The following is a 23,148-nucleotide window of genomic DNA, read 5'->3' as shown; positions in this document are numbered from 1 at the left end:
ATCCTCTTTAAGGTCCCTATACATCAACATTAGAGTAGCACAAAGGGTACACTGGTGTAAATGAGGAATCAGGCCCTGTATGTATTTCACTAGTGTATTATTTTATCCTTCAATATGTGCATTTACACTATATCTGTTTCAACACATTGTCGGAGCTATTAATGGACATGATTCAACAATGTACTTAATGCTTCTTATGGGCTATGGAGCTCTCATGGCTCCTATAAATTCAATGGGAATTAACGGAAGCACGAAGGTCCAGATTATAAAGCTATTTAGATGCCTCTAGATCAGAGGTGGGCAATAATAATTTTTATGGGGGTCATACCAGGAATTTGGTAAGTGGTCAAGGGCCACGCTTTTCTATGATATTAATTGAAGAGGTGTGGGGTCTGGGATGGAGGATGGATGTAGAAGAGAGATTGGGGTAGGAAACAGGTACACGGGGGATGCAGGGTCTGGGAGGGGATGCAGGGTCTGGAAGGGGATTGTGACCTGGGGTAGGGGTGCAGGAGTCTGGATTGTGAGTTGGGGTAGAGGATTGGGATACAGGAGGGGATGCAGGACCTGGGAGCAGGTGCAGGGGCTGAAAGAGGGTTGTGATCTGGGACAGGGCTGCAGGGGTTTGGGTTCTGAGATGGAGCAGGGGATTGGGGTCCAGGGTCTAGTAGAGGTATGGGTGCAGAAGCAGGGATTTGTTTTTTTACCTGTAGCAAGGAGTTAGGTGTGGGAGGGGGTGGGATGTCAGGTACAGTCTCTGGCTAGGCAGCACTTACCTAGACAGCTGCCTGCCAGCAGCCCAGCAGAATCCTTAGGCAGGCTTCCTGCCTGCTGTACCCTTACAAGCCACTCAAAGTGACCCGCTTTGGAGGCCACATGCATCTGTACACACCATGATGCCTGCACCACAAACACAGCCCTAGCAGTTCCCATTGGCCAGTTTCCAGCCAGTGGAAGCTGTGAGATTCTTCTGGGGGTAGAGGTAGCATGCAAAGTGCCCTGGGGTGGGGCCAGATTCTGCAGTTTAGTGAGCTAGATTCAGCCCATTGGCCATATTTTGCCTGCCCCTGCTTCAGATGCAGATAGACACCTCAAGGAACTTTTAAAAGCACCTACTTCCCACTGAAATCAGTGTTTTCTCTGGGTACCCACCTGCTTCTTTAGGAGCCTAAATAACTTTTAAATATTTTACAGAACCAGGCCCTTTATGAATATTTTTCAAATCATAGTTTTATTCTGCAGAATTAAGGGAACAATGCTGAGAAGTGTGTGACTGGTATGGTTTACCTTTTTTGTCTATGCTCAGGAACAGACTTACAGAATTTAATAGGAATCAATTCAACAGCATTCTATAAAATTATTATGAATCCCATCAAATTTAATAGCCAGTAAGATCCTTGCCCTATAAATCTATTAGCTGATATAAATGTTTTATGGAAATATCATTGTCTCAAATTCTAGCCAATTTTTCCATTTTTCTGGGTTCTGGGTCTTTAAATGGAGAGATTGATGGAGCCTCTTTGCTACAGAGGCATCTACTGTTTTGTGCTGAGAGGCAGCATGTTACAGAGTTCAGGCACGCTATGTGCTCTTCCATGGAGATCTGACTTGTGTTCTTTGTTTTGTTCTTTTCTTAATGGAGAATTAAGATAGCTCTGACTGAAAGCACATTGTTGCTCTTTGGCCATGGAAAAACATAGCAAATGACTACGTAGGATTATTGTGAATAGATATAATAGGAGAAAGAAGCTTTATGTCACCTGTTCACATAAAAAGCATGGTGGTGTTTGATTTAATTTGCTTGTAAACATCAAGTAAAGAATTCATGGGGAAGCAGCATGTAGCATTATTTATAGAAGAAGGTGAGGTTACATGGGGAGAGGAAAAAGAAGGTGAATATAACCAGGAGCATATTTTAAAATGAGACACATTTCTCCTATAATAAATTGGGATTCGTTAAGGAGGACAAACTGTGACTAAGTTTTTAAAATCTTTATAATTATTTAATGGCACAAATAATTTAACAAAAATTGTAATAAAAAAATCTTCATATGCAAGGGCAGGGGACTGGACTCGATGACCTCTCGAGGTCCCTTCCAGTCCTAGTATTCTATGATTTTATGATTCAAAGCAACCAAAGGATTGTAGCTGTTATCTTTAACTTTTGCACATATTGACTTTTTTCTGTGCGACTTTAAAGTTGTATTAAGCTTTTAATTATAATTAATAATTGATGTCTTTGGGCACTTCATGTTGATCCTGTCTAATCTGGCACTCTTGGGACCTGAGTGGTGCCAAACCAGAGAATTTGCCAAACCATGGGAAATTAATATTGTCTAGCAGCATTATTACCAAAACTTCTGCTTATTGGACTCTTAGGGTGTGTCTAGACTACATGCCTCCTTCGACGGAGGCATGTAGATTAGCCAGATCGGAAGAGGGAAATGAAGCCGCGATTAAAATAATCGCGGCTTCATTTAAATTTAAATGGCTGCCCCGATCTGCCGATCAGCTGTTTGTCGGCAGATCGGGGGAGTCTGGACGCGATGCCCCGACAAAGAAGCCTTTCTTCATCGACACAGGTAAGCCTGGTTTCACGATGAAGAAAGGCTTCTTTGTCGGGGCATCGCGTCCAGACTCCCCCGATCTGCCGACAAACAGCTGATCGGCAGATCGGGGCAGCTATTTAAATTTAAATGAAGCCGCGATTATTTTAATCGCGGCTTCATTTCCCTCTTCCGATCTGGCTAATCTACATGCCTCCGTCGAAGGAGGCATGTAGTCTAGACACACCCTTAGGAGGCATTTAGGGGTAAATTAAAGCTAACAGCATAGAACACTGAATGGCAGGACTGATGGCTGTAAACAAACTTTATCCGATTGTTGGAAACTTGGCTACACCCATGGTAAGTGGACATCTACCTTACTAAAATCATGCTGGAGCATGGATGTTGTGCCACCCAGGTCCATAGAGTCTGAGTTCCAGGGCTGCCATTCAAGGGCTTATAGGGGGAGCAGCAGCCATACACTCCAGGATGTGGCTTGCTTTTCATCCCATTCTCCAGATGCTAAAGGAGCGAAAGGAAAGTACTTGCATTCCATGCATTCCTCTCACACCTGGCTGGTGAAGCACTTTCCCCTCACTCCCTTAGCATCCAGATGTCCACTTACCATGGCTGTAGCCAAGTTTCCAGGAACCAAGTTTCTCTGGTTTGTCACCTCTCAGGTCCCAAGGGTGCCAGACTAGAGAGATTCAACCTGAAAAGCTAGCCGCATCCCCGAGCACACGGCTGCTGCCACCCTATGCACCCGAAATGGTACCCTTGCTACCACTCAGCCCCACCACCAGCTTTGTGGGGTCCAGGGCTTCCGCAAAGCTCCACATGATCTGGAGCTGCCTCCCAGCCCAACAGAATTTGGGATCCAGAACTGCTGCCCCACCCTACCACCTGGCCCTGCAGTTTCTGGGGTCCAAGGCAGATGCCAAGCCCTGCCACACAACGCTGAAGAGCCCAAAGTCTCTGAAACTGGCCAGAGCAGCTGCCAGGCCCTGCCACCCTATCCCTGTACACTCCAAAGCTGCTTCCCAGCTCCACCATCCAACCCTTCTGGGTCCAGAACTGCTGCCCAGCCCCACAGAGTCTGGAATGTGGGACTACTGGTTGGCCCCACAGAATTTGGAGTCCAGGGCACCATGAGGTTAAGGCAGGCTTTTGGCCTATCCAGGCGCCACACTACTCTTGGATGAGGCCAGTGTGCAGCTGTGGCCCTGCTAGGGCTGGAGCGGGGGAGGAGGGGAAATGTGGCTCCATGCGCTCTCTGTGCTCTATGCTGTTACCACTCCCATTGCTTGCATTGGCCACAGTTTCCCATTCCCTGCCAACAGGAGTTGCAGGGTTGGTGCTTGCATATAGAAGAAGTGCACCAAGACCTCACAACCGTGGAGCCATGCTGGCCACTTCCAGGAGTGGCATTGAACTGGGGCAAGCCCCCTTCACTACTGGAGATTGCAATCAGCTGGCAGAGTCCCCTGGATCTACCAGTCAATTTCGATCACTTGGTGTCCACTGGTTTAGATAATGCTGTACAGATGCTCTCTAGAGACTCCGTGTCTTTGGTGCATATACAGTAGTAGTCTGTTTTCTCAAGTGGCTGTGGTGAGACAGATTGGCCTCCCTCTGATGGACATGACCCAGTCCCCTCCCTGGTGGGCAGGGCATCGCTGGGTCTTCCCCTTGCACCAGAAGCAGAGGAGCAGAACAGGAAGTATAAGAAATGGGGGTCCAGCTCAGCTGAGAAAGAGCCAGTGAAGAAGTAGGACACCTGCCTTGCAACTGGCTCCTATGCCAGGGACTGAACTATACCATCTCCTGCCTCTGGAGGAATATTCTGAGAAGAAGCCACCAGGCAAACACACTGAGGTTTGGCTACCAACTGCTATTGCTTTGCCCTGCCTGGAGGCCTTGAACCTGACTGTGGTGTCTGTCTGCCTCAGGCAGGGATCTGGGCTAAGGACAGCCAATTACTCTATCCTAACGGGCTAGGGACCTAGACTCTTAGTGGATTTACTGTGCTAAGCCTGTGCTGATCATCCAGGTAGTGTAGCTGCCCTCAGACACTGGCAGGGAGGAACCACTCAAAGCCATTACAGAGGATTAAAAATATATCCTGTCCCCACTTAGCCCCTATAAAAGAATGCCAGCATCAGTGCCCCATTTTTCAGTTTGTCACACAACTTTCTGCCTTTTCTCCACACCACACTTTATACACATAGGTGACTTGTGGTATCACTCAAAAATGCACAACCTCTTTATGCCCCTACAAAATTGTTATTGCTGAATGGGGTACTCCCTCATGCTCCCTCCCTGCCCCTCTGGGTGGCCCATTCTGTCCCCCTCCACCAGAGGCATCCGGCTACCCTGTTTACTCATGAAACACTGTTCCTGAGTTGGTCTGCAAGGTCACTAGCCTTCATAAAACCCAACGGAATTGCCACAAGAAACTGTTGAACTAAGACATTATTTAAGATAGAAACTACAATTTTGGATTTATTTAAGACAGCAACAACAAAACCACCCTCCTCCTGTGCACTTGCTTCATTGAGCACCATGTTATCCTGTTGATATTATTCCTTTTCTTCTATCCTACCCACTCCCTACTGCCTTATTCTATGTGGGCACCTTTAAGGTACAGATGTTAATTATTACTTATATTTCAGGGTTGGTGTACCTTGTAGGCTCTCAGCATGCACGCAAATCCATAGGAAGTCCCTGAAGGCTCTGTTTTATGTTATTCTAAGGGTACATCTACACAGATGTAGCTACCTCATGTCTACACAAGACACCTGTTATTTCAAAATATTTTTTGAAATAATGGGTGAACTATTTTGCCATCCCAGTAAACCTCATTGCATGAGGGATCAGGGATGGCTTGCAATAGCACATTATTTCAAAATTTGCTGCTGTGTAGATGTGCAAACATTTCAAAATAAGCTATTTGGAAATAGATTTGAAATAAGAGATGCAATTTGAATAGCGCAAATTGAGTATCTTATTTCAAGTTTAGGATGCTATGCAGATGCACCCTAACAAAGCAAACCCTACAGGAATCAACCAGCCTATAGATTCCTACTGCAAAATTCAGCTGTGGAGCCATGTTCAGTACATATTTCAAACACCTACAAAATTTAGGAGGCTGCTCTGTTATAGATGTTGTCAGGGAACCTGAATGGTCTGTTTTCATTGTCAGTCACCTGAGATGGCCAACTCCCCTGTAGGAATGTTTATATTCTATTTTTCCTAAGGTCTTGGGTCACTAACATACACTCCAGAAAATCAAACTATTTTCATCTGGAATTTTTTAAAGCTACCCTCCATGTCAGAAATAGATAATTTATGCTTCTAATAAAATCAACCTACTTACTGAAGCTAACAAATTAAATAACAAAATGGCAGATATCCAGTTCCACAGTTCCTTTTTACACATATCCCAAATCCTTTCTTTTGGGAAGAACACAGTGAGTCTGCCTGAAATTTACGTAAACGGCTTAATAGTTTGCTAGCCTGAATTTTGTTGGATATGCATAAAAGAATGTGAAAGGTTATTTTTGTGTTACAGATCGTGTCCATAACAACATATCGACTGAGCTATGGGGAAATGTTCCTGCTGCTAGAAAGGCAATGGGTTGTATTCTCATCTTACTGACAAAAATTTAATACTACTGAATCTCCAATGGCTGTCATGCAGCTATTGCTGATTTACATTGATGTAAGTGATATCAAATCTGGCCAAATGTAACCCTGAATTCCAGGAGGAGATCAATGCAATACACATTTTTACAAACCTAATTTCTTTCTGTGATAATAAAAGACATGAATCTATACAAGCACAGAATAAGGATAAACCTTTTCTCCCCCTTCCCTTCACAGACTGTGATCAGAGGCGTCAATATGATTTGAGTCTGAAGAGTAAGGTCATAGAGGACAGCGAAAGATCAAATGACAGCCTGGGAGCTGAATGAGGAGATAATCTTAAAGCTGAAAAATGCAGAATGGCCAGAAGATTGTCTACTGATTTATGCAGAGACTCAGAAAATCAGGACTTTAATTAAGACCATTTTATTAATTAGTAATGAGGTCATATTGACCTATAACAAGTCAGAAATGTGCACAATATTTCTTTGTATTGTTGATTGTACTTGTTTCAATTTATTACTTTAAAGTTGCAATATATATTTTACTTCAGCAGAAGATAAATTTATATTCATTGACAAGAGGCTCACTAACAGTTGTTCAAAAATAATCTTACTTTATGGACTTCCTCCAGGCTCTCTCTTTCCTTCTCTGTTTGACTATTTCTGTTTGGTTTTGCTTTTCTAGCACTTTTCTCCCAACTCTCTGTTTTGAAAAATCTGATCCATTTTGGTGTAAGAGGCTTCTGCCCTGCAATTTCTGCCATTTGACACACGTCATTGCTGCATTTCTCAGTTTCAGCATTTTTAAATCTCAGGTTAAAACATGGAAGGCCAGATTCTCAGATGACAAAAATCAATGTACTGTATCTAGGTTGGCATCAGTGGCATCATCCTACCCATATTTTCTCCATTAACTATGTCTCTTTATTTTTTCCTTCCTCAGCCATTTTTGAAATGTAGTAATTCTGTTTAATCCTGTAAAGCATTTGGAAGGGACATTATTTGCAGGAAATACACTGTAGAAAGTAAGTTATGATAAAGAGCCATTACCATTTCTTTCAATACATAACTCCATGTCACAACAAGGATTCTGGTAGATAGTGTTCAGAAGTCTACTCCGGTAACATTATCGCAATTTCCCTGTGTTAGCAGGAAAAGGTTCAGCTTTCTGAGGCCTGAAATGATATGTTACATAGGGGAGGTAAGGCCAGGAGAAAGTATTTTTGAGAATTGTGGCTTTCATACACTTATCGGAGCACCATTTCTGGACAGTCCATAAAGTGGGATTGAGGAGTTTTAGAGGAAGTCCTGTGCCCCACCATTCTACTTTCCAAGTTAATGTAATCTACTATACATGGCAGATCCAGAGGAGAAGTATCTCAAACCAAGAAAGGGCAACAAACTCGCAATCAGATGCCTGGGTTCTCCCACCAGTGGGGCTAGTGGGAAAGGAAAAGGAGAGAGAAGGTCTGACATGAAGTTGTCTGAACTCACTGGCTGTGCCTAGAGTGCCATGATTTTGCGAAAATGCTTTTAACGGAAAAGTTTTCCGTTAAAAGCATTTTTGGAACAGAGCGTCCAGATTGGCACGGACGCTTTTCCGCAAAAACACTTTTTGCAGAAAAGCGTCCGTGCCAATCTAGACGCGCTTTTTCACAAAAAAGCCCCGATAGCCATTTTCGCAATCAGGGCTTTTTTGCGGAAAACAAATCTGAACTGTCTACACTGGCCCTTTTGCACAAAAGCTTTGCGCAAAAGGGACTTTTGCCTGAACGGGAGCAGAATAGTATTTCCGCAAGAAGCACTGATTTCTTACAGTAGGAAGTTAGTGCTTTTGCAGAAATTCAAGCGGCCAGTGTAAACAGCTGGCAAGTTTTTCCGGAAAAGCAGCTGATTTTCCGGAAAAACTGGCCATTCTAGACATAGCCACTGAGTATGAACCTCAAGCACAACGGGTAAGATTTTCCAATCACCAACTTTGAACTAGCTGAAGTAAAGTCTTATCTGTACTTGCTAGCTCCTGCTACAGCCTGTGCAATGCATTGTAGATACTGAAATCTTCATTTTATTGTGACACTCAAAAATGTTCTAATCGATATTTCTGGAAATGTCATTTGACTTTTCATTTGGATGAAAGGTGATGCTGACATTCTATTTTCACTGGGTTTCCTATAAAACATTTAATCTTTGCAGTCTTGCAGATATTTAAGGAACCATTCATAAGCTAACAATGCCTTGTGAAAACTGTCCGGGACTTTTTTTTCCCCACAAACAGTACTTTGCCTATAGGGACTGTGGAAAACATCTGGACTCAGAGAGAAAAAGAGAAAGCACATTTTTAATGTACATTAGTATCACACAGCCATAATGATATATTACTGCTTCAGCTGTTGGGAAAAGGCTGTTGGATTTTTTAAAGTGGAATGACCATGATCTATGGATCTGACAATGAGAGATTATGGCAGTAAAAGGGCATGAAGAAGATTTACATGTGGTTAAACTCAGAGCAGCCTCAGACAACAGCACTGGGGACTTGAACTGGGGTTCACTCTCTGTGTCTCACTCTTTTGCCAGGTTGAGTGAATGTACTCTGCGGGTGGCAGTCTCAAGAATTGACCAAGCATTTACTAATTCAAATCCACTAGCTAGCTATATGTGAGCAGCATTGGCATTGGCTGTAGGGGAAGCTGCTTGCTTGCAAAATGATATGGAGGGAGACAGGGGTTAAATGGCTGAGATCAATGGGACCAAACTGAAGTAGCTTTTGTTGGTAAGGTGTGGGCACAGCAGAAAGGAAAATTAATTAAACTCCTCCAGCTAGAAAATAACTATGAACCAGCAAGTGAATTTGTGCACTTCATGACTGAGTGAGCAAGGCTTAATTCTCTAATTATTACTTCATTCCTCCCACTGAGATAAATAGCAAGTTAGGAGAGATAATCAGGTATTAAAATATTGTGTCCTCTTGAATTTTGCCCCACTATAGCAGTAAGTAATTGTTCTAAAATTGCTCTACCCTTGTGAAAGATTTGGGATAACACAATAGTTTTTGTTTTACACTTTTACATGTCAGAGATGAGCAAAAGCCTATTTTTAAAAATCCTATAAACTGCTTTTCATTGCTTACTCAAGCAGCAGAGTTACAGTAATGCATAACTATTGCACAAGTCTGATTTTATGAGCAACTCTACATCATATTATTCTCAATAGTCACTTTACACAGTCTCCTCCCTTTTAATCTAATATGGATGCTGCAAATACCACCCAGATGTCTCCATGCATTCACAACATTAAGTTATGTCAACTGTATATTATGTTAGGATTGATCAAAAAATTCTTGTGTTTAGCATTGAAGCTTTTGTGTGCATAGCTACTTTTTCAGCAGAAGAGTTTTGGCTTATGCAATATGGAAGGATGAAAGGATACAAATATGATAACTTTTTAAAAATTCTAATTGCGATCAGGTCATGCATTAATGATTCCATGTCACTAAAGAAAAAAAATTCTAAAAGCCAAATAACATGTCACTTGCTTTTTAGAGCACTACAAGATAAAGCTCTTCAATCCTTCAGTATCTGCATCTGATGGGAGATTTGCTATCTGAGGCTAGGTCTTCACCAGGGATAAGTTTGAATTCAGCTACATTAATTGCATAGCTTGAATCAAAGTATCTCAAATCGAATTTTAGTGCTGTCCACACTGTGGGAGGTCAACAGGACTACACTCTCCCTTCGACTTCCCTTATTCATTGTAGGAGCAGTGCTACCAGCATCAATGGGAATACTCTCTCAGTTTGAATTAGTGTGTCTTCACTAGACCTGCTAATTTGAACCCCAGAAGATCGACTGTGGCAGCTTCAATCTTCTCTGCAGTGTATTCATGGCCTGAAAGGAAAATCACTGGTAGGGCCTTTAGTCTATGAGACTTGTGATTGGTGTAGTGAAAACTAATCACTTACTCCTTTTTATGTTGTCCCATTATTCAGGAACAGTCATTTAATAATAAGGGCCAAATTAATGGCAGCTAAGCTTCCCAGAAGAAAAACAATGAAACTTCACAGTTTGCAGTCTTCCTGTGGAATTCACTTCAGCAGGACACCAGAGAGAGACAAATAAGCTAGTAGAGTTGGATTTTGAAAAAGACTGCATAATTCTGAGCAAGTACATTCTCTCTTAGGATACATAGCTTCCCAGCACTAACAGGTGAGTGCTAACAGGGAGTTTAGAGAGGGAGTTCTCCAGGTAAAGGAGAAGCAGATACAGGACTCTTGAGGGAAGTGTGTGGTGTTATTGGGGCTTTCTTACTGTGTGCTGAGCTTGTGTTTGTTGGTGTGTGGTGGTGTGGTATTTTTTGTTTGTTTGTTTGTTTTCCTGTTTGGGTGAGGCTTTAGAGAGGGAGTTCTCCAGATAGAGGAGAAGCAGATACAGGACTCTTGAGGGAAGTGTGTGTTGTGTTTGGGGCTTTCTTGCTGTGTGCTGAGCTTGTGTTTGTGAGTCAGGGTTGGTGTGTGTTCTTTTTTGTTTTTTGTTTGTTTATTTATTTTCCCCTGTGTTTGAGAGTGAGGCTTTCCCCCCACTTCCCCTTTGCCCTCCTCCGCCCCTTGATGGAGTTTGTGCTGTGATTGGCTATGATTGGTAGGGGCTGTGATTGGCTGTGATTGGCAGGTGGTAACTGGAATGCACTGTTAAGGTGCTCTCTCTTCCTCTGCTTGTACAGTGAACATCTGCAATGATGAGTCCCATGGTAAAGGTTAACCACGGTTCTCATTGATCTGCAAGCAGAGTTTACAGAGTTGGTTATGACCAATAAAATCCTAAATAGCCTGGGACCAGTCTACCCAAAGGAACACTTCTCCATGGGTCACACTGCCACAGTCAACAGGGCAGGCTCCCCTTGGCTTGCATTAGTCCCACCTGATTCTGAGTGGGCCGTAGCACTGCTACAAGCACCTTCAAGATGACATGGGATGAGGCTTTTCAGGGTGTTTCCTATGGAACATTTATACTAGCGTGGAGGCAGGGAAATGTTCTGTAGTTTCCTAGATGTGATCCACAGAACCATTACCATCCCAGGGAACCTGGTACCAGAACTTGTCATATTTATGTTTAATGTCCAGGATTTTGTGAACCACATATTCCTCATAGTCCAGTACCTGTGATGGTGGAGAAGTTGGCTAAATCCTGTGAGGGAAAGGTTTTCTGTGTACGGTTTCAAAAGTGGTACATAAAACAAAGGATGGCTCTTCAGAGATTAGTGTAGTTGTTGAATCAGCCTTAACAGGTGAAAATGCCTGATAGTTATCTGATTTAGTACTGATTCAGTGCATGACAATCACGTGCACAGTCAGAGATTACCATCTTTCTTCTTGACCAAAAGTACTGGTGCACCAGCTGGTGAGGTTGACATGCAGATAAACCCTTAGGACAGGTTCTCCCAGGGGCACTCTCGGAGCACTGTCACCTTGGTTCCTGACGTGGCATAAATTCATCTGAAGGGTATTTTTGTTCCTGGCTGCAACTCTGTTAGGCAGACATAGTCCAAGTGCAGGGGCAGAGTTTTCATGCTCTTCTTTTCAAAAACACTGGCATCGCCTTGATATTTTGAGGGGTGATCTTATGTAGCATCAAATGGAAAGTTCTGACTGGATAGCTACTCTACTATGAGCCTCTTGAGGTTTAGATGCTGGGATAAGAATCCCTAGTCTCCAACAATTCCATTTACAAAATTTTAATGGGAAAGAGAATTTCTGTGCTTGTCACCAAATGAGTGAACCATGGACCATCCAGCCAGGATATACTGAAAATCTGGGGAAAGTGTGTCAAATGGATCACACTGAATTGTAACTTTCTCTGTACCCCTCAATCACAGTCTCCAGGGGAGCTATTTTCTTTGTTACTTGACCAGAAAACAAAGGGGTTCTGTCAAGGTTAGGATTGGCTTTGGATGGCAGAGGATTCTGGAGGATTCATGCTGCCTTTGCATTGACACAGGAGTCAGCTGCACCTGAGTTGATGAGGACCAATAAGGAGAGATTTTGTAGAGGTGTCCCAGATACGTGTCACTGAACCAGCACCTGCAAGGGGGAAGCACTTAGGTGGGGCTCCAGGTATGCTCTATTCAAGACAGAAGGGCAGAAGAGCTCTTTTCCCTGATTCTTTGGAGTGTGTATGGGGCAGGCAGAAATGGAGTGTTCTGACTCACTGCAATAGAAGTGGTGCTGGTATCATCCCTCCTTTTTTCAGGGGGTGAGCCATTGACTGCCCACATCCACCCGTTTGCTTGGTGGGAGTCAGTGGTAAAAGGTCGATGTACCTGGATAGGATTGTTGCAAAGCTCCCTTTTTTCCTCTCTTCTTTCCTGTAACTGATTAGCTCAGGGGCCCTCAAACTGGGAGTTGGGATCCCCAGGAGGGTCACAGGGTTACTAGATGGGGAGGCCTGCAAGCTGTCAACCTCTACCCCAAACCCCACTTTGCCTCCAGTATTTATAATGGTGGTAAATATATAAAAAATGTTTTCAATTTAAAAGGGAGGTCACACTTAGAGGCTTGCGATATGAAAGGGGTCACCAGTACAAATGTTTGAGAACCACTAGATTAGCTCTCCAGACAGGGGGAGGCCCAATGTTAGGCTTCCTAGTAAGCTGGGATAGTAAGCTGTCATCACTGCGACGTGGGTTGTCTGACCTACTAGTCTGAGCAGGGGTTGGAAGTCAGGCCTGGTCCAATATCAGGAGGTCAGATATGGATGCAAGCCAGAGGGCAGACCAAGGTCAGTATCACGAGTCATGCAGTGTTAGGTTACCAGGAGATCAGCAGTAGGAGTAGGTATCATGGGGAAAGCAGACCAAAACAGGGAGAAGCTAGTCACAGGGACAATTTCCTATACAGGCAGTCCCCGAGTTACGCGGATCCGACTTATGTCGGATCCGCAGTTACGAACGGGGCCCTCCCTCTCCCTGGTCTCCAGCAGACCAGGGAGAGGAAGCAAAGTGGCGGAACACGCGGGCAGCGGACAGCCCAGATGCGTCTGGGCTGTCCGCTGCCCGCGTGTTCCGCTGCTTTGCTTCCCGTCCCCCTGTTCTGCAGACCAGGGGGACGGGGAGCAAAGCAGAGCAAAGCCGCAGAGCCTGGGGTTCTTAAGTTGAATCTGATCAGTTTCAGCAGCGGCTGAATCTGGACGCCAGTTCCGACTTACATACAGATTCAACTTAAGAACAAACCTACAGTCCCTATCTTGTACGTAACCCGGGGACTGCCTGTATACACTTGCTAAATTTATATAGAAGCTGACTTCCCCTCTAGGCAGGGAATGTTCAACCCTCTGTTTATCCACTCCAGCCCTTCCCGCAAATCCCCGCCCTTCCTCTTGCTGCCCCTGTTCCATCCCTGCCCCTATTCCATCCCTTCCCCCAAGCACTTGCCTATGCCCTGGCTCCTCCTCTGAGTGTGCCCCATCCCTGCTCCCCTCCCTCCTGCCCAGAACATCCTGAATTCCACAAAGCAGAGAGGGAGATATTGGGAGGGGGAGGAGTTGGTTAACAGGGTCATCGGCAGGTGAGAGGCTCTGGGGGGAGAAAGTGGAGTTTGGCTGCTGGCAGGTGCTGAGCACCTGCTAATTTTTCCTCACGGGTGCTTCAGTTCTAGAGCATCCACTGAGTCAACACCTGTGGAAGCTGTGAACCAGTCAGGACTCCCCAGCAGTCTTCTAATCAGATTCCAAGACACATAAAACCTCCGAGCTTGTTCATTCACATGTAGTTCCACAAATTCATCCAAGAGTGATCCCAAGATTTTGGGCAGTGAAGGCAAACAAGGAGTCCAAAAGAGAGGGAGATAAAGATAAAATTGTGTTTTAGGGCATCCCATTTAAAGAAACCATTTCTTCAGTTGAAACGTTGATTGATTCTTTTACTCATCCAAGCTGTATCTGGAAACCATGTAACAATACAATAAATGAGAAGCTGATGCTTTACATTTTGTGGATTAGTTCCTATATATTTGTCACCCAAAGTATAAAATATTTGCATTCATTTTCAACTTTCTTTCTTTCTATGCTCTAAAATTAATTGAAGGAAAATAGGCAATGACCAAGCTGTTAGTCTGTTAATTTTAGTCTATTTTCTCCCACTTTATTCATTGCTTTAAGAGCCAAAAATGATTGATGGGTGGCATGACAATCAGCAGACAAATCCTCATTACAACTGTAAATTCTGCATCCCAAATAAATTAATCTCCTACACCACTTCATTTACCTTCTACGCCACCACCTTTGGGCTTTGTTTGTGGAGTATGTATCATTTGCACTAATCACAAGCTCAGAAGTCACCACCAGAAAGTGAAAAAATAGTGCTGGAGGCATAGCACACCGCGGCAATGGGATCAAAGGTAAAGTTGAAGTTTTTTCTGGCTGGTCAGGGTGCACACTGAGGAGAAGTGTTGTCAGTGCTGATGTTCCTGAATCCCTGGCTAATTCACTCCCCAACACACAGACTTAATAATAGTGTTCTTTACCATTAGAATCATGAGAAACAAATACTTTTACCTTCACAGAACAAACTTTAAAAGAATATTAATGTAACCCTTCTGTCAGGAGGAGCCATAGCCAGGTTCAATATCTAGGGGTCCCTCTCCTTCCATCCAACACAGAACTGGCTCAAGCCCTGTCCCAGTAGCCTGGGAAATTCACACACCACCCCTGGACACCTCCGAGAGGCAATGCTTCCCCACTTGCAAGCACAGAATCGGGGTGTAGAAAAGAAACTTTTAATAAAAAGGGAAGTAAATTGGCATTAATTTGGGAAAACACCACAAACAGGGTTCATAAACAAAACCCCGAGTAAAAGTCCCAGCCCAAGTAGGTAGGGCAATGTCTTTTCACTCTCAAGTTCTTAAGTCCAGCAATCTAAACATTCCCTTCACATGCTCAACCTTTCTGTGCGCCACACTTGTAGCTAGTGTTCAGAAGTGCGTGCACTGAGTTCACTTCTCATCCTGAGTGGGAGGGGGAGGTAAAGAAACATCTTACTCACTCATCTGGTCACTCGCCATCTGCCTGCTCACTGCTTGCCACCGCTGCTCTGCTAGTGGCTTATCACACCGCTGCCTCTCTGCTGCTCCTGCCAGCCACCCAGCTGGCCACTTGCTTGCTCTCTGCTGCTCCTGCCAGCCACTCAGCTGGCCACTTGCTTGCTCACTGCTGCTCCCACCAGCCAACTGCAAAAACCCAGTGATTTTAGATCTTGGCCCAAGACATCGTCCAGCCACAAGAAATTTCAGCATACACTGGTGTAAATTTAAAATAATAAAAAAGACTCCTTATGTAGCCTGTGATGGGGTGCTGGCCTCTGGTGGCGTGGAGCTCACGGCTCCCCTCACTCCCTGGCTGGCTGGGGCAGCAGAAAGTATGGAGGTCCAGGGACTCTGGCGCGCGTGTGCGCCCCCCCCCCCCCCGGCGCTCCTGCCTAGCCTGTACGGGGGTAACCCAGAACCAAGACAGAGCCAGTGAGGGAATATCCCCTGGTGACATTCTCAGCCTGCGCCCCGAGGAACAGGGCAGGACCGTGATAGGCGGGCCATTCAAATGGTGCCCGGCCAGAGCTGTGGAAGGGGGCAAACACCGGAGCAGTGAAGGGGCAGAGGGACACGCTCCGCGGAAAAGGGGCCACACCCGAACAGAGCTGGGAGGCGGCAAAGGAGCCGGGATGGCAGCCAGCAGCCCAGAGGAAGCCCTGATAAACTAGGGGCATGGAACGACGGGCCAGTCAAATGGCGCCCAGCCAGAGCTGTGGAAGGGGGTAGACACCAGAGCGGTGAAGGGGCAGAGGGACGTGCCCCACGGAAGAGGGGCCACGCCCAAACGGAGCCGGGAGGTGGCAAAGGAGCCTAGATGGTGGCCAGCGGCCCAGAGGACGCCCTGACAAACTAGAAGCACGGAACGATGCAAGTGAGGAGGAGGAAGTGACCCAGGATGGGGGCAGGAGACAGTGGCTCCATATAAACCCTGAGGGTTGGTGAGTTACGGGGGAATTCCTACCAACCAGGCAATGCCGGTGCGTCGCTGCCTTTAGAGTCCTGGTTGGGACCCAGAGGGGGGGCGGGCCTGAGTCCCCCTCCTTCCCTGCTCAGTGTTGCGTATGCCGAGCGGAACTCTTAGCCCGAGGGCTCTCCGCAGAGCCACAAATCACGATTGTGGGGGGAAACTAATAGAAGGGCAACATGGATAGGTGAAGGTGCACGGGCGGATGACTCCGATGATGAATGGGCTATAAGCCTGATGGGGAGCCAAACCCACAACAGAGCCTATTTTAGGTTTATCATTGAAACCAGAGCATGGGGAAGAAACAGGTTGAACCAGTCTCACATCTCACACTTGGAGGGCATGTAACCTGCTGATTCACACTCCTGCCCTCCCCACTTAACCTGAGAGAGCTCTGGTTATGAAGCCTTTGTCCACCTGAGGTTCTTTACACTGACTGTGTTAAACACAGTGGCTACGTCTACACTGGCATGATTTTCCGAAAATGCTTTTAACGGAAAAGTTTTCCGTTAAAAGCATTTTCGGAAAAGCACGTCTAGATTGGCAGGATGCTTTTCCGCAAAAGCACTTTTTGCGGAAAAGCATCTGTGGCCAATCTAGACGTGCTTTTCCGCAAAAAAGCCCCGATCGCCATTTTCATGATCAGGGCTTTTTTTGCGGAAAACAGTACTGTGCTGTCTACACTGGCCCCTTTGCACAAAAGTCTTTCGGAAAAAGACTTTTGCCCGAACGGGAGCAGCATAGTATTTCCGGAAAAGCACTGACAATCTTACATGAGATCGTCAGTGCTTTTCCGGAAATTCAAGCGACCAGTGTAGACAGCTAGCAAGTTTTTCCAGAAAAGTAGCTGATTTTTCGGAAAAACTTGCCAGTCTATACACAGCCAGTATATCTTTTCTGTATTCCCACTAAAATTGCAAGCAATGCTCATCATATTTCACAATGCCTGCATTTAGTATTAGCACAATTTGTGATTACAATCAATAAAACACCACTCCATCAGCTGAATATTTAGCAAACCTAAACATAACAGGACCAAACTGTATTTACACAGACACACTAAGGGTCTTTTTCCACTTTTCTTCAGATTCTGCTTACAATAAGATTGTAAAGCAATGCACTCTATTTTAAAATGCCAGAATTAATACCAGAATAACTTTATTTTTCTCACTTGGAAAAATATTGATATTGTATTATGTGATCACTATTTTCCCTCTACATATGTGGTCATATGATTCTAGACCAGGTGTGGGAGCCATGAGTCATCTAAATAGCATCCTGCTGCCTGAGTCACTGCCTGAAAATTCAGTGGCACAGGCAGCAGGATATAAATAGAAAGCAGCCAGATGCAGTCCATGGAACAGATCAATGTGTTAGGTGGGCCAAATCTTGCCCCCCATGCCACATCTTGCCCAGCCCTGTTCTAAACTGTAGAATAATGCATATACACAAAGGGTTCCCAGTCTTAATTCTAACTTTTTGTAACTTTTTATTTCTTCACTGTGCAGCTTTAATAATATTCTTTAAAGGCAAGACAGAGGGGATTGAATTGTAAATTAGATTAGATAGAATAAACCATGCAGAGGCAATTTCCAATATGATGTAAACTCTTTAAAGATTTTTTAACCATATATATTATTTTTTTACTCTAATCACATACACTCTGGATGGGGACTAATCCAAACTGGCTCTTACTGAATTCCAGATTACCTTCATTTTAAATTAAAGTAGCCAGGATGACTATCAAGATGCATAATAAAAAAAATACCTCTATTGTGAGACCTATGACTACCATGTTCAATATGTTTCTCTTTATTGATAAATTACCATATATTTGTAAGCATGCTATAATTAGATAATAGTGCAGAAGCTGTAAATCTAATTCAATATTTATTGATGTACTTCAGCTCTCTAACCCATCCTGTGGGACTGCTGAAAAATCAAAGCATTATTTTCACATCTTTCTAATTTGGGAAGACTGAATACAGGATAGTCCCAGAGGTCTGTCTGCCTTAAGTTACAGTACAGTAAGGCATTAATTTTACAGCTCATTCCATTTGTTCAAGTTGTATTTCATACATTTTACTTCCTTCAACTTACTTTTCCTTTTAATTGTAACTGTAAACTCACATGGCTTTCACTGTGAGATCAGTGGGAAAGTGCTTTTTTTCATTCCTTAGATATTGCTGGGCTAGCTCACGTTTTTCATTTTATTTCTAGTCTAGGTTCAGCTCACGTACACACTTGTTGATCCGTTTAATCTTCCTATATTGTGGAGCACTCTGTGCACAGACTGGCCTTCTGAGGTTACTCAGAGCTAGCTAAGCAGAGAGGTTGTTGCTCTGTGTAGGTTTGCAAAGAGCAGCTGTAGAAGTCACAGGGATTTGTTGGGGAAAATTCATTGGCACTGAACATGACCGGGAGTACCCAAGACTCACCACTGGACTGGAACTTTGCCCATAACTCCTGAGCTCTGAGTCCAGATGCATTGTTCATGCTGAATGTAACCCTGTTTTACCTCTCTGCCTATACTTCCTATTTTTCTCCTCTCATCCCTTGGTAAATAAAAGTTTCCCTTTCCTGTATTCATTGTACTCTTCTGGTGTGTATGCGTCTTCACTCCAAGGAGGAATGGAACAGGTGCCTTTCTTTGCAGCATTCCTGCATGTACCTTTTCTTGACCAGAGCTGCCAGCAGAGCAGACTCCATCTTAGCCAAGAAGTTATTAAAGCTGCAAGTATTAGGCACCTTTTCTCAGCTGTCAAAGTCTGTTTCACTTCAGAAAGCATGAGCTGATTGTCCTTACTTTTACGCAGAATGTACACAGGTATCGCTCCATTGACTTCAGTGGAGTAACTTCTCATTTACACTAGTGGAAGAATCAGAACTTCTGTGTTTATCTTAATTGTCACAGGAAGAGAGAAATTTTAAGGAATAAAATTGGGAGATAATCTCTTATATCAAAAGAGAAGTTATTTTTCCTTTATTGCTTTTTGGGCAGATCTCCTTTCTCCCTCAATACTCATGGTAAGGGGTCCTAAGTGAGGAGATCTTCTGTTAGGAACAAAAACTCAACCCTTTGTCCCCTTTTATTATTTTCATTCTTAGTGGTAGTATTTGGCTTAATCTAATGACCACAGGCTCCAATTGTGTTTGGAGCCCTATTGTTCTAGGCACAGTGCAAACATATTGTAAACTCTTTGAGGTGGCAGAGGTCTCCTACGATCTAAGCTGACAACACAGAAGAAAAGTAGAAGAAGAAAGAGGAACACAGCAATGTGAAGTGACTTGCCCAAAGGCATTGACAAAGCCAAAAAATTGAACCCTAGTCTCTTGACTCCCATTCCAGTTCCCTGTCTATAAGCCACAGTGCTCACTTATGTTAGTCATTATCAATCTGTTTATTTGTACAAAGACATAAAGGCCATTACTATTTAATTCAAGACTTCTAATCATAGAATAGTAGAATCATAGGGTTGGAAGAGACCTCAGGGGGGTCATCAAGTCCAGACCCCTGCTAAAAAGCAGGACCAACCCCAACCAATCAAATGAATTGTAAAATGTCATTTAACTTTGCCGTTCCTCAGATAAGAGGAAATTACTGGCAGCAAATTATGCAGAGTTAAACTTTTGACCTTTTCTTCTTTACATTTTATAAACCCACCGACTTAAGTTTTTGCTTTTGAACTATTATAAGTTTTCCCCTCACTGGAACCAATGTAAAAATGCATCGGTCAGACATAGTGAAAATGCCAATGAGTCTAGTGTGTGTCATACATGTTATATGTTGAGAAATAAAACTCCTGTTATATCTTCTGGCAACATCAAGTTCTCAACATTTTGAAACTGTAAAGCTCTTATTTATATGAAACTCACCTTAATAACACCCAGCTCTTATGTAGCATGCTTCATCAGTAGCGGTCAAAGCCTTCACAAAGGAGGTAAATACCATCATCTCCAGTTTACATATGGGGACACTGAAACAAAAATGACTTACCTGAGGTCACTCAGCAGGGCAGTGGCCAATCCAGGATTAGAGCCCAGGTATTCCAAATCTTAGCCCAGGGCTTTATCTGCCAGGTCACCTTAATGCCTTTTCCCCTCATTCCAATCTCTCTTACATCAGTTTTAGGCCAGTGGATTTCCATTTACCTCAGTGGAGTCACTCCTGATTTACACCACTGTTGGGCTAAGACCCAAATTATTCAGGCCAAGACAGAAAAGGGTGAGTGTACCAGAAAGGCCCAGGCTCAGGTTCTCTACCCATCTGTATGTAATCAGCAGGGTTTAGTTAATAACAGATGACATGACAGGCTATTAATGTGTAACAGGTAAGTTTATTTAATCAATGCAGATAACTTAACCGACCCCAGCTAACAAGTATAATTTAAAGTGATCCATCTGTCAACAACAAAACTGGCATAAAGCCTGAAGTCCAAATATTTGCAACACTAGGGCAACACAGCAGAAAAAGAATCACTCTACTGTAATCTCAATGACACGAGACAAGGTGAGAGAATGCTACAGGAACCGGGGGAAAGATGCAAGATGAGGAACAGGACTGCTGGATATGGGACCCAGAATTCAGGATCAGGCAGATGATTTTCTTTCTTCTTTCTTCAGTTCTTCTATTCTTGACACGATGTTGTGAGTGGAGAATGCTGATGGTCAAGAGAGTAACAGGTAAGTGTGGTTATGCTCTGAAGACTCAGGACATGTCTTCACTCACTGCTCCAGAGATCAAACTTCTGGCATTCAATTTAGCAAGCCTAGTTAAGACCTGTAAATAAAATGCTGAGGGCAGCTCCAGTCGATGTCTGTACTCCTCATAGTCACGAGGAGTTAGGGAAGCAGACAGGAATGTTAGCTCCCATTGGCTTCCTGCTGTGGAGAAGCCACCAAGCTCGGCTTAAGGTACGCAACTCCAGCTATGTATAATACAAGTCATACTATATATTGCATACCTTAAGTCAACCTTCCAGGTCTAGTTTAGACCTGGCCATGGGGGGGTTCCAAATATTTGCTCTAACTGACCCAAATCTACCAGCCATATTTAGGCTATGTCTAGACTGCAAGCCTCTTTCGAAAGAGGCTTTTTCGAAAGATACTTTCGAAAAAGCCTCTTTCGACAAAGCGTGTCTAGACTACAATACGCGGATCAGAAAATCGATCCGCTTTTTCGAAAAAGAGCGTCCTGACTGCTGGACTCTCTTTCGAAATTAAAAGCCACCCGGAACCGCTTCTGCCAGGGCATGGGGGCAGCATTTCCTTCCGGGTGCTGCTGCCTGCCCTTTGCAGAGACGCGTGGTTAAAGGGACGCCCCTGAACACCCGTTGCTCTGCTTCTGCAGCTGCCTTTGCTGTCCCTGTAGGATGTAAGGAAGGCATTGCAGTGCTGGTTTGGAGTGCTCAGCTTCCTGGGACACCCCAGCAGGTTTTTTGTGTGGAGGTTTTTCTGTTTTAGACCCATTTTTTTTTTTTGGCATGGAGCCAGAGCTGCCCCTGGGCAGGCGATGGCCCCACGCCATCATACTGCAAGTGTTGCTGCATCTGCATGACACAGTCATGAGGCTACTTCCCCATCTGGACCCAGACCAGAGGAACGAAGGGATCGTCCGTCATGCAGCCCCACTGCCCTTGCCTCCAAACTTCTTTGTGGACAGTCATTTTTGGAGGCTTGACACCAGCTCTGACTGGTGGGACCGGCTCGTTATGCAGCTCTGGGATGACCAAGAGTGGCTACGCAACTTCCGGATGCGAAAGACCACTTTCCAGGAGCTGTGTACCTGGCTCGCCCCTGCTCTGCAACGGCAAGACACCCACCTGCGGCCACTATCCCCGTGGAAAAGAGAGTCGCCATTGCCCTCTGGAAGCTGGAAACCCCCGACAGCTACCGCTCCATGGGACACCAATTTGGAGTGGGCAGGTCTACTGTTGGATCCATCCTGATGGAGGTAAGTCAATGTCTGGGGACAGTCACAGTTTGGGGTGGGGGGAAGGGAGACTGTCAGGAAGGGCAAAGTGGAGTGTGAGTGGGAGGGAGCTCCTTCACTCACCCTGAACTGCTGGGGGAGGGGGGAGTTCTGAGGAGGGGATTCCCGGGGTGTTTGAGAGGGAAGGTGGGTGGTGGGTTCTCCTCCTAAGAGATAAGGCACCCCTTCTAACATTTTGTTGTCTGTCTCGTTCTGCAGGTGGTGAGGGCCATCAATTCGGAGCTGCTCAACAGGCTCGTCTGTCTACCAGATCTGGACAGTGTCATGGCCGGCTTTGCTGCCCTTGACTTCCCGAATTGTGGAGGAGCGCTCGATGGGACACACATTCCAATCCGTGCACCATCCCATCGAGCAGCCCAATTCATTAACAGAAAGGGCTACTTTTCTATGGTCCTCCAGGCCCTGGTCGACCATCGTGGCCAGTTTTCTGACATTTGTGTTGGGTGGTCAGGGCGGGCACGTGATGCCCGCATCTTCAGGAACTCGTACCTCTACCGGAGGCTTCAGGCAGGAACATTTTTCCCGCATCACAACTTTGCGGTTGGGGATGTGCACATGCCGGTGTGCATAGTGGCTGATGCCGCCTACCCCCTGATACCGTGGCTGTTGAAGCCCTACACCAGCCACCTGGATGAAAGCAAGGACCAGTTTAATGCTCACCTTAACCGGGCTCGCAACCAGGTGGAATGTGCGTTCGGACATTTAAAAGGCAGATTCCGGTGCTTGCTCACATGCCTAGACATGGGGGAGAGCAACATCCCTGAGGTGGTGGCCGCGTGTTGCGTTCTCCATAACCTGGTAGAGAGGAAAGGGGAGGCCTTCCTACGAGGGTGGGGTACAGGTGCTGATGGTCAGGAGAGGCACTTTGCCCAACCCCGGACAGCTGCTATCCGCCAGGCTCACCGGTCTGCTGTTTGCATACGGGA

General features: G+C 44.9%; 2 long non-coding RNA genes across 7 annotated transcripts in view; one reads left to right on the top strand and one right to left on the bottom strand.

The window, feature by feature from the left end:
• Positions 1-20,648, bottom strand: part of LOC112546628 (uncharacterized) — a 136,142-nt gene extending 115,494 nt beyond the window's left edge. For all 4 annotated transcript variants that reach the window (XR_012904368.2, XR_012904367.2, XR_012904365.2 and 1 more), the window contains exon 1: positions 20,228-20,648. This is a non-coding gene — a long non-coding RNA (uncharacterized LOC112546628). The remainder of the gene's footprint in view (positions 1-20,227) is intronic.
• LOC142829673 (uncharacterized) lies at positions 20,617-22,716 on the top strand. 3 transcript variants are annotated; one of them, XR_012904370.2, is made up of 4 exons: positions 20,617-20,740; positions 20,854-20,913; positions 21,724-22,183; positions 22,421-22,716. It is a non-coding gene; the product is annotated as an uncharacterized LOC142829673 (long non-coding RNA). The 3 variants fall into 3 exon arrangements; XR_012904369.2 differs by having other exon boundaries at positions 21,720-22,183; XR_016349397.1 differs by having other exon boundaries at positions 20,667-20,913.
• The last annotated feature ends 432 nt before the right edge of the window (positions 22,717-23,148 follow it).

The sequence above is a fragment of the Pelodiscus sinensis genome, chromosome 4 (assembly GCF_052426305.1).
Source record: "Pelodiscus sinensis isolate ZL-2025 chromosome 4, ASM5242630v1, whole genome shotgun sequence".
In the NCBI taxonomy this organism is placed as follows: domain Eukaryota; kingdom Metazoa; phylum Chordata; order Testudines; family Trionychidae; genus Pelodiscus; species Pelodiscus sinensis.
This window is presented reverse-complemented; position numbering and strand designations above follow the sequence as displayed.